At 36.0% G+C, this 13,802-nt stretch overlaps 1 pseudogene; it reads left to right on the top strand.

Moving 5' to 3' along the window:
* Positions 1-279: 279 nt before the first annotated feature.
* On the top strand, positions 280-13,511 carry LOC118837065 (annotated as a pseudogene).
* Positions 13,512-13,802: the final 291 nt, after the last annotated feature.

The following is a 13,802-nucleotide window of genomic DNA, read 5'->3' as shown; positions in this document are numbered from 1 at the left end:
TAGTCTAATGGTAAAAGAATTGATCTGAGGGATGCCTGCTAGTTGCTAGCTGTGTGACTAGAGACAAATACTCTCATCTTCTTGAAGTCTCATATTTCTCAACTTACAAATTGGTTTGAGCACTTACAACTCAATAGTCTATGACATGTCATTTATATTTTGTTATGGTCTTAATATCTCACAGAACTATTAATTAATAGTCCATCACTAGCAAATTATTTGAGTTATACAGACCTATCTCTAATATACCATAGGTGCCATTTTCATCCATGTTCGAACATGCCTAAGAGAGCAAGCAAAATGAAATGCAAAATTGTAACTAGTCAAGTATTCTATCTTTCATGTATTTATTCACTTATCTATCTACCTATTTCTTTATTCATTTATCTATTTTTGCTCTTCATGTTTTATTCCTCTTTTAATTTTATTGTAACTATTTTTAGATTATAGTTAAATATTAACAATATAACAGAATGAATATAAAAGTGATACAAACTACAGCCTATAAGGCCAAAGTTCAGAATAAACTGTGGTTCACAAAAAAAAAAGATGTTATGAAGGACAAAACAAGATCTTACAATCATGTTTAAAACATGGGAAAAATAAAGGATGTGGTATGCCCATTACCTTGGTCCAAGTTACTGATGTAAAATACTTTAAATGATTACTGTGGTCTGACAATTGCAGAATATCCAAAGTTAATGTGTGTGTGTGTGTTTTTTTTTTAATTTAAGGAAAGGAGAGGGAGAAGGATAGAAGAGGGAGGGAAGGGGGAATAATGGAGGAAGGAAGGAAAAGAAAGAAAGAAGAAGGAAGGAAGGAAGGAAGGAAGGAAGGAAGGAAGGAAGGAAGGAAGGAAAAAAGGAAATAAGGGAGGGAGGGATGGAGAGAGGGAGAAAGAAAGAATTAGAGAAATTAGACTGGTGATATTGATTGACAATCCCAAAATTCTGAAACAAAACAAAATGGTAATCAGTAGACACCAGTGTGGTTTTTACAAAGGACAAATCATACTAAATTCATTATATTGATAGAGCTACTACACTTGTAAATATAAAAATTATATAGACATAGTGTATGGTGATTTTAGCAAAAGACTTGACAAAGTCTTATAATATCTTTGCAAAAAAATTTAGAGGAATACTGTATAGTTAGATGCCTTCCTATCTAGTCAGATGGCCGTGCTTAAAGTGTGTTGATTAGATCACCGTAAATCCCAAAGGCTGTTTCTAGTAGGCTGTTGTGTTTGTTCCTTTCTTGTTCCAATTTTTGTCAATGAATTCAAGACTAACTTAGTAACACATTATATTGAAGTCTGTGGATTTTAGAAAGCCAAGAAAAATAGTTAATTTTTTTAGCCAGTATTCATTGATAGTGTAGAAAAATGAGCACAAACAGCAAGGAGAGGTAGAGGAGGGGGAGAATCAAATGCCTGCTACTTGCTAGGCACTATAATAAGTGCTTTATAATATCTGATTTAAAACTTAACATATGTAAAAACAGAGTATCCCAAAAGTTTTTGTGCTAATACTATTTTTTTAACTGCCTAGGTCAGCAATGAAAAGGCTGCCATTTTTATTAATAACACATTGAAAATCTCTTTTTATTTAATTTATTTAATATGTTTAGTTTTCAGCATTGATTTTCACAAGAGTTTGAATTACAAATTTTCTTCCCATTTCTACCCTCCCGCCCACTCCAAGATGGCGTATATTCTGGTTGCCCCGTTCCCCAGTTAGCCCTCCCATCTGTCACCCCACTCCCCTCCCATCCCCCTTTCCCTTCTTCTCTTGTAGGACAAGATAGATTTCTACACCCCATTGCCTGTGCATCTTATTTCCTAGTTGCATGCAAAAACTTTTTTTTGTTGTTTTTGAACATCTGTTTCTAAAACTTTGCATTCCAAATTCTCTCCCCTCTTCCCTCCCTGCCCACCCTTGGGATAATACTTTTGAAGTACCTTATGTGTAGTCTGGTGCTTTAGGCTCAGAATATCAGTTGCTCAAGTAGCTGGTTGAAAGGCTGAAGAAAACTGGTTTGAGAACAGTTTATCTCAAAAATGTCTTCATTTTTTTCTCTTTTTTAAAAAAAAAATTATTTATTTATTTTTAATTTACAACATTCAATTCCACTAACTTTTGAGTTCTAAGTTTTCTCCTTCTCCTTTCCCTCAGCCCTGCCCCTTATGCAAGACGGCATGCAATCCAATATAAGCTCTACATATATATTCACATTGAACATATTTTCACATTAGTCATGTTACAAGGAAGAATTAGAACCAATGGAATGAACTGTGAGAAAAAAGAAACAGAACAAAAAGAGAGAGCAAATAGTATGCTTTCATCTGCATTCAGACTCCACAATTCTTTCTCTGTATGTGGATAGTATTTTCCATCATGAGACCTTAGGGATTATCTTAGAACCTTGCATTGCTGAGAAGAGCCAAGTTTATCAAAGTTAGTCATTGCACAATGTGGCTATAGCTGTGTACAATGTTCTCCTAGTTCTGCTCATTTCACTCAGCATCAGTTGGTACAAGTCTTTCCTGGTTTTTCTAAAGTCCTCCAGCTCATCATTTCTTATAGCACAATAGTATTCCATTAAATTAATATAGCACAGCTTGTTCAGCCATGCCCCAATTGATGGGCATCCCCTCAATTTCCAATTTTTGTCACCACAAAAAGAGCTGCTATAAATATTTTTGTACATGTGGGTCCTTTTCCCACTTGTATGATCTCTTTGGGATACAGTCCTAGACGTGATATTGCTGGGTCAAAGGGTATGCACATTTTTATACCCCTTTGGCAATAGTTCCAAATTGCTCTCCAGAATGGTTGGATCAGTTCACAATTCCACCAACAATGAATTAGTGTTCCAATTTTCCCATATCTTCTCCAGCATTTGTCATTTTCCTGTTTTGTCATGTTAGATAATATGACAGGTGTGATGTCGTACCTAAGAGTTGTTTTGATTTTCATTTCTCTAATCAATAGTGATTTAGAGAATATTTTTTTCATATGACTACAGATAGCTTTAATTTTTTCCTCTGAAAACTGCCTGTTCATATCCTTTGACCATTTATCAATTGGGGAATGACTTATATTCTTATAATTTTTACTCGGTTCTCTGTATATTTTAGAAATTAGGCCTTTATCAGAAACACTGGTTGTAAAAATTCTTTCCCAGTTTTCTGCTTCCCTCCTAATCTTGGTTGCATTGGCTCTGTTTGTACAAAAATTTTTCAATTTAATGCAATCAAAATTATGCATTTTGTATTTCATAACATTCTCTATGTCTTGTTTGGTCATAAATTCTTTGATTCTTCATAAATCTGACAGGTAAACTACTTCTTGCTCTCCCAGATTGCTTATACTGTCATCCTTTATATTTAAATCATGAGCCCATTTTGACTTTGTTTTGGTATAAGGTGTAAGCTATTGGTCTACGCCCATTTTCTGCCATACTATTTTCCAGTTATCCCAGAAGTTTTTGTCAAATACTGAGTTCTTATCCCAGAAGTTGGAGTCTTTGGATTTATGAAACAGTATGTTATTATAGTCATTGACTACTGTGTCTTGTGTACCTAACCTATTCCAGTGATGTAGCACTCTATTTCTTAGCCAGTACCAAGTAGATTTAATGACTGCTGCTTTATAATACAACTTAAGATCTGGTATGGCTAGGCCACCATCCCTAGCATTTCTTTTTATTATTTCCCTTGATATTCTGGACCTTTTGTTCTTCCAGATGAATTTTGTTATTATTTTTTATAGCTCTATAAAATAATTTTTTGGTAGTTTGACTACTATGACACTAAATAAGTAAATTAATTTAGGTAAAATTTACATTTTTACTACATTAGCTCAGCCTATCCATGAGCAACTGATATTTTTCCAATTATTTAGATTGGACTTTATTTGTGGGAAAAAGTGTTTTGTAATTTTGTTCATATAGTTCCTGGGTTTGTTTTGGCAGGTAGACTCTCAAATATTTTATAATGTCTACTGCAGCTTTAAATGGAATTTATCTTTCTATCTCTTGTTGTTGGTCTTTGTTAGTAATATATAGAAAGGCAGATGATTTATGTGGGTTTATTTTATATCCTGAAATTTTGCCAAAGTTATTTATTATTCAAAGTAGTTTTTTACTTGGGCCTCTAGGATTCTTTAAGTATATCATATCACCTGCAAAGAGTAAAAGCTTTGTTTCTTCTTTACCTATTTTAATTCCTTCAATTTCTTTTTCTTCTCTTATTGGTAAAGCTAATATTTCTAGTACCATGTTGAATAATAGGAGTGTTAGTGGACATCCTTGTTTCACCCCCAATATTAGTGAAAATGCTTCTAGATTATCTTCATTACAGATAATACTTGGTGATAGATTTAGGTAGATGGCACCTATCGTTTTAAGGAAGACTGCAGTTATTCCTATGCTCTCTGGTGTTTTTAATAGGAATGGGTGTTGCATTTTGTCAAAAAAATTTTCTGCATCTATTGACATAATCATATGGTTTCTGCTATCTTTTTTGTTGATATGATCAATTATCCTGATAGTTTTCCTAATACTGAACCAGCCTTACATTCCTGGAATAAATCCTACATTTCCATAATAAATGATTCTTGTGATATGTTGCTATAATCTTTTTGCTAATATTTTATTTAAAATTTTTGTATCAATATTCATTGGGGAAAGTTGTCTATCATTTTCTTTCTCTGTTTTGAATCTTCTTGGTTTAGTTATCAGCATAATAATTGTTTCATGAAAAGAATTTGGAGGTACTCCTTCTTCACCTATTTTCCCAAATAGTCTATGTAATAATAGAATTAATTGTTCTTAAATGTTTGATAAAATTTGCTTGTAAGTCCATCTGGCCCTGGAGAGTTTATCCTAGGGAATGATGGTTCATTCAATTTATTTTTCTACGATGGGGTTATTTAAGTATTTTACTTCCTCTTCTGTTAATCTGGGCAATTTATATTTTTATAAATATTAATCCATTTCATTCAGATTGTCAAATTTATGGGCATACAGTTGGGCAAAATAGTCCTAATTATTGTTTTAATTTCCTCTTCATTAGTGGTGAATTTACCCTTTTCATTTTTGGTATTGATAATTTGGTTTCCTTCTTTCTTTTTTAAATCAAATTAGCCAAAGCTTTATCTATTTTATTGGCTTTGTCATAAAACTAGCTGTTAGTTTTATTTATTAGTTCAATACTTTTCTTGATTTCAATTTTATTAATCTCTCCTTTGGTTTTCAGTATTTCTCATTTGGTATTTAATTGAGCATTTTTAATTTGTTCTTTTTCTAGCTTTTTCAGTTGCATATTCAATTCATTGATCTCCTTTTTCTCTATTTTCTCTTCTTCCATTACAATCTTTTATAAGCACTTAATTAGGTTTTATATCAATATATCAAAATCAACTTAAACCCACCCCTTCTTTCTATGTATTTCCCTTCTATGTGATGTAATAAAGATATGACTCTCAAGAGTTGTAAGTATCATTTTCCCATGTTGGGATGTTTGTCCTTATTGAAAAGCATATCTCACTCCACCCCTTTTCCTTTTTAGCTTTCTATGCCTCTCTTGAATCTTGTATTTGAAGATCAAATTTTCCTTTGAGCTCTGGTTTTTTCATCAGGAAGGTCTGGAAGTCTCCTATTCCATTGAATATCCATCTCCGCCCCCGAAGGATTATTCTCAATTTCACTGAGTAGTTGATCCTTGGTTGTAATCCAAGCTCCTTTGCCTTATGGGATATCACATTCCAAGCCATCCAATCTTTTAATGTAGAAGCTGCAAAGTCCTGTGTAACCCTGACTATGGTTCCACGATATTTGAATTGTTTCTTTCTGGCTGCTTGCAGTATTTTCTTCTTAATCTGACAATTCTGGAATTTGGCTGCAATATTCCTTGGAATGTCAAATTTGGGATCTTTTTCAGGAGGTGATTGGTGTCTTCTTCTGATGACTATTTTACCCTCTGGTTCTAGGACCTCAGCGAAGTTTTCCTTGATGATTTCTTGAAAGATGCTGTCCAGGCACTTTTTTTTTCATCATGGTTCTTAGGTAGACCAATAATTCTTAGATTATCTTTACTGGATCTATTTTCTAGGTTAGTTATTTTTTCCAATGAGGTATTTTACATTTTCTTCTTTTTTATTTTTTCAATTTTGTTTGACTGATTCTTGATGTCTCATAGAATCTAAATATAGAAGTTCAAACCGTCTATATTTATCATTAGTTTCTAGTTGCCCAATTCTAATTTTTAATGAATGTTTTTCTTCAATTAGCTTTTGAACCTCCTTTTCCATTTGGCCAATTATACTTTTTAATGAGTGTTTTCTTCAGTGTACTTTTTTTCCATTTTGTCAATTGTATTTTTAAGTTTTTCTTCTACCTCTCTTATTTGACTTTTAAAATTCTTCTTGAGCTCTTCCAAGAAGTCTTTTTGGTCTTCAGACCAAGTCATATTCCCTTTTGAGGTTTTAGATGTGGATATATTTTTTGGAGGGGGGAAGGCAGGGCAATTGGGATTTAAGTGACTTGCCCAAGGTCACACAGCTGGTAAGTGTGCCACGTGATTGAGGCTGGGATTTGAACTCAGGTCCTTTTGATTCCAGCACCGGTGCTCTACTCACTGCACCACCTAGCTGCCCCAGGATGTGGATGTATTGACCATGTTGTCCTCTCCTAAATTTGTGTTTTGATCTTTCCTGTCACCAAGATAATTTTCTATGGTCATTGATTGTTTTTATTCTTCTTATTCATATTGTTTGCCTCTTTGTGTGTGTGTGTGTGGGGGGGTGGAGTTAAATTTAATCTCTGCTTCTGGGTCCCAGAGGGCACTGTCCAAGTTTTCTTCTTCTGGGGGGTGGGGCAGGGACTTCATCACTGACTTTCTGTGCTGGGGCCTCAGGTGTATGCAGTTGTATGTTGTAGTGGTCTGGTATTTTACCTGGTGCTGAGCCGGAGGTGGTGTGTGCCTGCTGTTGGCTCTTGCCTGTTCCTCTACCCTGGGACTGGTGATCTTCTCCTGGTCCACTGAGGTGGGGCTTGTTGGGACACTCCACCCCCCCCATCCTGTACTTGTCCCCTTCAGCCACAGCAAGAGGGAACTTTCCCATTAATCCCCCTAGCCTCCCAAACTTTCTGCTGGATCCACCATTCCAGGATTTATCTTGGGGCAATATTCTCTAGGTTTTTCAAGGCCAAAAAGGAAGGGTGAGAGTGATTTATTGTTTACTATGCCATGTTGGCTCCCAGAATTTTAAATAAAAATATCTTCTAACAGTAACCATAAGATAGCGAGCTAGAAGAGTCTTTAAACATCACCTAATCCACTATGGACTTTTCAGAGGAGTTATCTGAAAGAGAAAGCAAATGACTTGCAATGAGAATAGATAGATCACACATGGCAGAGCTGATCTTAAAAACCAGGTACCTTAATTTAACATATGGGTTCAGTATGAGCCAACAATGTGATATGCTTGCTAAAAACAACAACAAAACAAAGTGATGGGATCATAGACTACACTAAACGGCTGGCACCTTGATCAAAGTAGCATAACTATTCCCTGATCTCACCGTCCACAACTAGAATAGTATCTACAGGCCACTACACTTAAAACATGACCCCAAAATAATAGATGCTTGAGGAAGAATGATAAAGGTGATGATGAATGTGGAAACTATGTAGAGTTAGAAATTCCACCAAATCATGTTTTGCCTTGGTGGGCTGGGAGGAGAAAAATGTTTGGGTGAGGAAGGCAAGTGAATATAACTTTCTTCTAGGACTGAGAGGGACGTCATGTGGGAAAGTGATTGAACATTTGATATCACTCCAGAGGGAAAAAGAAAAGAAATAAAAAACTCCAGGGTGAAAGAATTAGTATTGATAAAAAATAATATAATATATTTTTTAATTTTTTTTCTTTTTTCTTTATTTTTTACAAGCCCAATGATTTTATTAGCATAGAGACATCTTGATCAGAAACTTCCTCTAACCATGAGACTTTAAGTGAGTCACCCAGGATCACACAGCAAGTATGAGTTGGCCTTGGCCCTAGACCTTGCTGACTCCACAGACAGCTTTCAATTCACTATGCCATGTTGCTTTTCAATTAATTTGTACTTAGTTGTTACAAGGTACAGTGGGAAAATTGTTGCCTCTGGAGTCAGGGGACCTAGATTCCAATTCCGTCTACAAAGGTCATTACCTATTTAATGTTGGATGGTCACTTAGCCAAACTGGCCCCTAATTTCTCCTGTAAAATAAGGACATTAAACTATATGGTTCTGAGTGTAGGTTTCTGATGCTATGATTTCAACAATCAGCTCAGTTTAACATAGGCCACCTTCAAAATTGCTGAGCTCCCTGTTAGTGAAATTGTTCAAGATTCTTAAATCTACCCATCCTGCTCTAACCTCTTTGCTGATCTCCAATCTTACATCTCCACTGCCTTTCATATCTCTCAAAGTGGATGTACAATGAATATCTTAAATGCAATACATCCAAAACTATACTCAATATCTTTCCATAAATCTTCTCCCACCACTGATACAACTTACTTATTACTGTAGAGAATAATACCATTCTCCCAGGCCCTCAGGCTCACAACCTGGGTGACATCCTGGATACATCACTTTCTCTCACTCATCATATAAAATCTGTTGCCAAGTCCTGTTTTGTCCTTTGCAGCATCTCCTGAATATGCCACCTTTGTTTCTTTGACGTTTCCACCACTCTGGTACAGGCCCCAATCACCCCCACCTGTACTACTGCAATAGCCTACCTCAGGCCTTTCCGCTCCAAACTATCCTCCATTCATCCAAAGTGTTTTTTCTTCCTATGCATCCATTGCCTCCCCATTGCCTCCAGAATCAAATACAAAATCTTCTGTTTGACCCTTAAAGCCCTTTGTAGTCTATCTCATCTTACATTTCCAGTCATCTTACACCTTACTCCCAACACATACTCTTTGATCCACTGACATTGCCCTCCTGACTTCTTCTAAGTCCCAACTAAAATTTCATCATCTATGGGGAGAACATCCATTAGAATCCTGTTCCCTAAATTCCCAATACAGTATGATTTCCATTGGCCCATGCTTCCTCATAGAAGTAGCCTTGTCTAGATCAAATTGGTAGCAGTGAAGTCTTTAAATTACATTTTAGGAAAAATCATCCAGTGGGTATTTGATTGATAGATTGAAGTGGTGAAATACAGGACCATTGATACAGGGTACTAAGAAAACGAATAAGGGTATCATTGTAGGAGAGGGAATACATTTCATTGAAAAGAGCAATGGTTCAGGAGTTAGAAACCCTAGGTTCCCATCTCGCCTTTGATACTTACTATTTGTGTGACATTGGCTGAGTGAATCACTTAACTTGTGTGAAAAGATAAAATTTAATATTACATTTTATTTCTATTATATTGACTTTATAATATAATTGATTTTATGCTGTTTTGATTTTTATGATTGAGTTAGTATCTGCCTGAACTCACCTTGCTCAGGTCCAAGCTAGTTTAAATGTGTAGTTGAAAAGTTGTTATGACTCAGGCCGTTAGCCCTTGAGACATTTGCTTTTTGTCTGTGAACCCCAACTGATTTAAGCTAGTGCCAACCCTCAAAAGATACGTCTGTCCTTGCTTGTCCTTGTGTAATTATGAGAAGATTGATTTCTTCCAAGGGGAGAATAGACCTGGTGGTTCTGGTCTCCTGGTTAAGATTACAAGAAGAAGATGAGTCCCATCAAACAATTAATATCCCTTAATTGTCAGAGGGGGCATGATTAGCCACAGCTGAATGCCAATCCAGTTTTCCTTGTATAACAAATTGTAATGCTCCAAACCTACCCAGATGTCCCTCCATACCTGCGTGTCAATAAAGGGGGTCTCCATTTCTCACTGGGTTTGCTGGCTTTACTGAGGTTTCCAGAGTGACCCACTTTATTAAGCTATACACATCACTGTTAATAAACTGATCTTTCTTGGAGTCTTCATCTCAGTCTATCTTTATTGCATTCTCTCTAAACACTTGCTTAGGACCCAGTCTCCTATCAGTCAATTAATTAACATTTATTAAAAGCCTACTATTTTCAAAGCACTGGGGATAAAAAGAAAGTCAAAACACATGTATAAAATAAGAACATGGGACTAGATGGTCTCTGAGTCCCTTCCAGCTCTAAATAATATTCTATGATCCTGTTCCAGTCATGAAGTGAGACCCTTATGGACTAGGATAATCTTAGTAAAGGTGGTAAGGAAAGACTAGATACAAAAGGTGTTATGAAAGAAGAATCAGTATTGAGTAACAGCAGGCTCATTGTGCACTTGCAATTAATACCATTCAGTTTAGCAATTCTTGCTAACTAGAGTGTTAGCTCTTTAACTCTAAGTGCCACCCCTTCTATTTTTCTTTTGTTCTTCAATACAACAAGACTACTTTGACTAATTAAAGTATATTAAAATAAAACTTGGCCAGGTGGCATTTTTTTAATTCTTTTTTTTGCAGGGGTGAAAGCCAGGCAATTGGGGTTAAGTGACTTGCCCAAGGTCACACAGCCAGTAAATGTGTTAAGTGTCTGAGGCCAGATTTGAATTCAGGTACTCCTAACTCCAGGGCTGGTGCTCTACTCACTGTTCCACCTAGCTGCCTCCCCCCCAGTGGCATTTTTAACTTTTTTTAAGGAGTTTTTACCCTCCTCCTTTTTCTTCATTTTGTCTATTGATGACATCTTCTTGCATCAGATAAAACATTGCTGAAAACCTGAGTAACATTCTGTTCTGAACAAGGCTGACTCATATATTTTTAACCAGTATTTTCATCTTCAGTTTTTCACCTCTTTTCCATAAAGACTTTTTTAAAAAACTGTACTTTTCGATCATTCAGAAAGAGCTGACATAGTTTTTGGCTTACCTTTAAAACTATTTTTGTCCGTAATAACAGCTCCCTCTCAAAAAAAGTCTGTTTTCACATTAGACAGATGCCGTATTTTAAAAAAAAAGTTGGTACTTAATATTTTATTTTTCCAACCATCCCATTCTGTTTCGCAAATGTATGTTAGTCAGAGATACCATCTGCATGCACAACCTGTCTATTTTGACTGATGTGCCTGGTCATTACTTGCTTTCTAATAATTTAGTCAAATACCTGCCTGTCATAAAGGTCATCCTGGTTGAACAGTTTTGGGGAGTATTTGTGCTTGGAGAAGCAGGTGGTGTGATGTTTGGATAGGAATCAAAAAATGAACCCTGGGTTTGCAGATAGCATAACAGCCTAGCAAGGAACAGAGTCACTGTGCTGGCTAGAGAAGAGGGTGCTTTTCTCATACCCAGGGGAGAGCTTAGTCTTTTTCCCTATGGTTTTCTTCACAGGATAGTTTTAGTTGCATATTTTATTTCATTCTGTGATAAGCAGAAAGCTTGAATTTCATTTAGTCCTTAAGAGGAATTTTAGAAGGGAGTGTGCTTTCTCTCATGAGTGACCTGGCCAGAACCCCTTCAACAGAGCTGCAGCCATCCCTCCAAAAAGCAAATGAGCACTGGGTTCCACTCTCTTATCTCATCCCTTGTCTGGAGGTGTCATCTAATCACTGTATGCCTTAGCACTGTTGCAGATAAGACAGGCATAGCAAGTGCTATATCTCAGGGTTGGAATGTGATTTCTATCTTTATTCCCATTTTACAGAAGAGAAAACTATGCCTTGCATTGTTTAAATGACTTGCTCAATTCCCATGGCTAGACAGCTATGAAACCAGGTCTTCTGTCACCTGCTCCATTGAGCCAATTAGACCTGCTTTGCAAATTGAAAGAAAAGTTTCAGTCCTTAACAGTACTTATCTGCCAACACTATACAGCACTAAGTCAATAGAAATACTCAAGGAAACAAATAATTCCCTGAGTAATTCAGTTTTCAAATTTAAAAAACAAATCAAATTATAGAGGAATGACTGATAAGTCAGTACAGGAATTTGTCTCTTCTCAGATACAGGATTCATCATTTTAAACATTTTCACCTTTTATGTTGATGATGCTATCTCCTGTCCTGTACTAAGGATGTTAATTAAATCCAGCAAGAGATGTATGACGTGGGAATGGAGTCCAATACAATGATCTAAGACTGGGGAGATAGAAGGATCTCATAAGCCTCCCCATCCCACTAAAGTCAGGAGGTCAGTTCCCTGAATTGACCACACAATGAAGCTAATAGGATACAGCTGTAGACCTTGAAAAAGCTCAAAAAAACTGGAAAAATTATTCCCAAAACAGGATTTGACTCCGATTATGACTAAATTTTGGCTGACATCAAGGACGATGAATACAGCCTCTTAGAATATTTGGGCAGTGCAAACAGATTGGTTACAGGTTCATAGTCTACTGGGGGCTTGGCAAAAATTGCTCCAAGCTGGAAATTCCATAAAGTTTCACATCACATGTTTGCCAGGGGAATATGAACTAAAATCCACTAAGAGGGCCTATAAATAATACTGGCCAAAGACATTGAGAAGAAGCTGCTGATCTGAAGAATGCTGAAGACCAGACAAAGGTATAACTGAAGGACTGTATGGAGAGGTTCTTCCTTAATTTTGATAAAAATTACAGGAACTGGCAGAATCTATGGAGTGCACTGCCCTGTTTGGTGTCCTATTATGTTTGGCTAACTATAGTTGAGGTGCTCATTATCATATGTGTTGTCCAGTAATCCTAGTACCAGATGAAGAAACTCAGCCCTTCTTAAAGTTTAAAGCATTTGAGCATCCAAATACTATTTTGGTGATGACTTTATTCCTAAAGATATGAGAAGTTGTAAGGAAGAAGATTCAGAAGATAATAGCAGGAATGCTTATTTTTTGCATCTGCTTATTGTGTACCAGATATGCAGGGGCGGGGGGTGGCAAATCCATCCTCATAAAACAGATTGGTCTTTTGGTTATAATAGCTCAGATGGACTTTTATATTCCTGCTGAAGATTATAGTTTTGCACCAGTTCATTGAGTTCACTAGATTCAGTGCTTCAGATGGAATAACATCAGGTAAAAGTACCTTTTTTGTTGAAATGAATGATACTGCCAGCATACTGCAACATGCAACAGAATATTTCCAGTTGCTCGTAGATAAACTAGGTAGAAGCACTGCAACTTTTTATGGCACATCTATTGCAAATGCAGTTTTTAAAGACCTTGCCAAGACCATAAAGTGTTGTGCTTTATTTTCTACATACTACTATTCATTAGAAGAATATTGTCCCCAAAATGATGTTATGTGCCTAGGATACATGGCATGCATGGTTGAAAATGAATATGAAGACCCAAGCCAGGAAACCATGATTCTCCCTGATTATTATTAAAGGTACCTTTCCTAAAAGCTGTGGATTCAGGGTGGCAAGGCTTGCTTAAATTTCTGAAGAGATTATTAATAAAACAATAGGAAAACATGAGAAACTGAGAAGATGATCCAAACGTAGAGACTATTTGGAAAGTTTGCCTGACTCTTGAAAATTAAGCTATAAATGTCCAGGCTATTCACAAGTTTTTACTTTACTTTTTTTTTGACCAAAAAAACTATAAGATCCAGCAATTTCTTTTCTTAATAATTAATTAATTAATTTTAATTTTTTGACATTCATTTCCATAAGGGAGGGTAAGAGTGACATTTCTTACTCTATCATCATGGCTACCAGAAGCTGAGGATAGACTCTTGTTGGAAGATTCAGCAATTTCTGATAAAGGTGGCCAAATTTGGACATTATGATCTAAGAAACTATATATATATATATATATTTGCATATTTTTT

Source organism: Trichosurus vulpecula, chromosome 2 (genome assembly GCF_011100635.1).
Source record: "Trichosurus vulpecula isolate mTriVul1 chromosome 2, mTriVul1.pri, whole genome shotgun sequence".
NCBI classification, from domain to species: domain Eukaryota; kingdom Metazoa; phylum Chordata; class Mammalia; order Diprotodontia; family Phalangeridae; genus Trichosurus; species Trichosurus vulpecula.
This window is presented reverse-complemented; position numbering and strand designations above follow the sequence as displayed.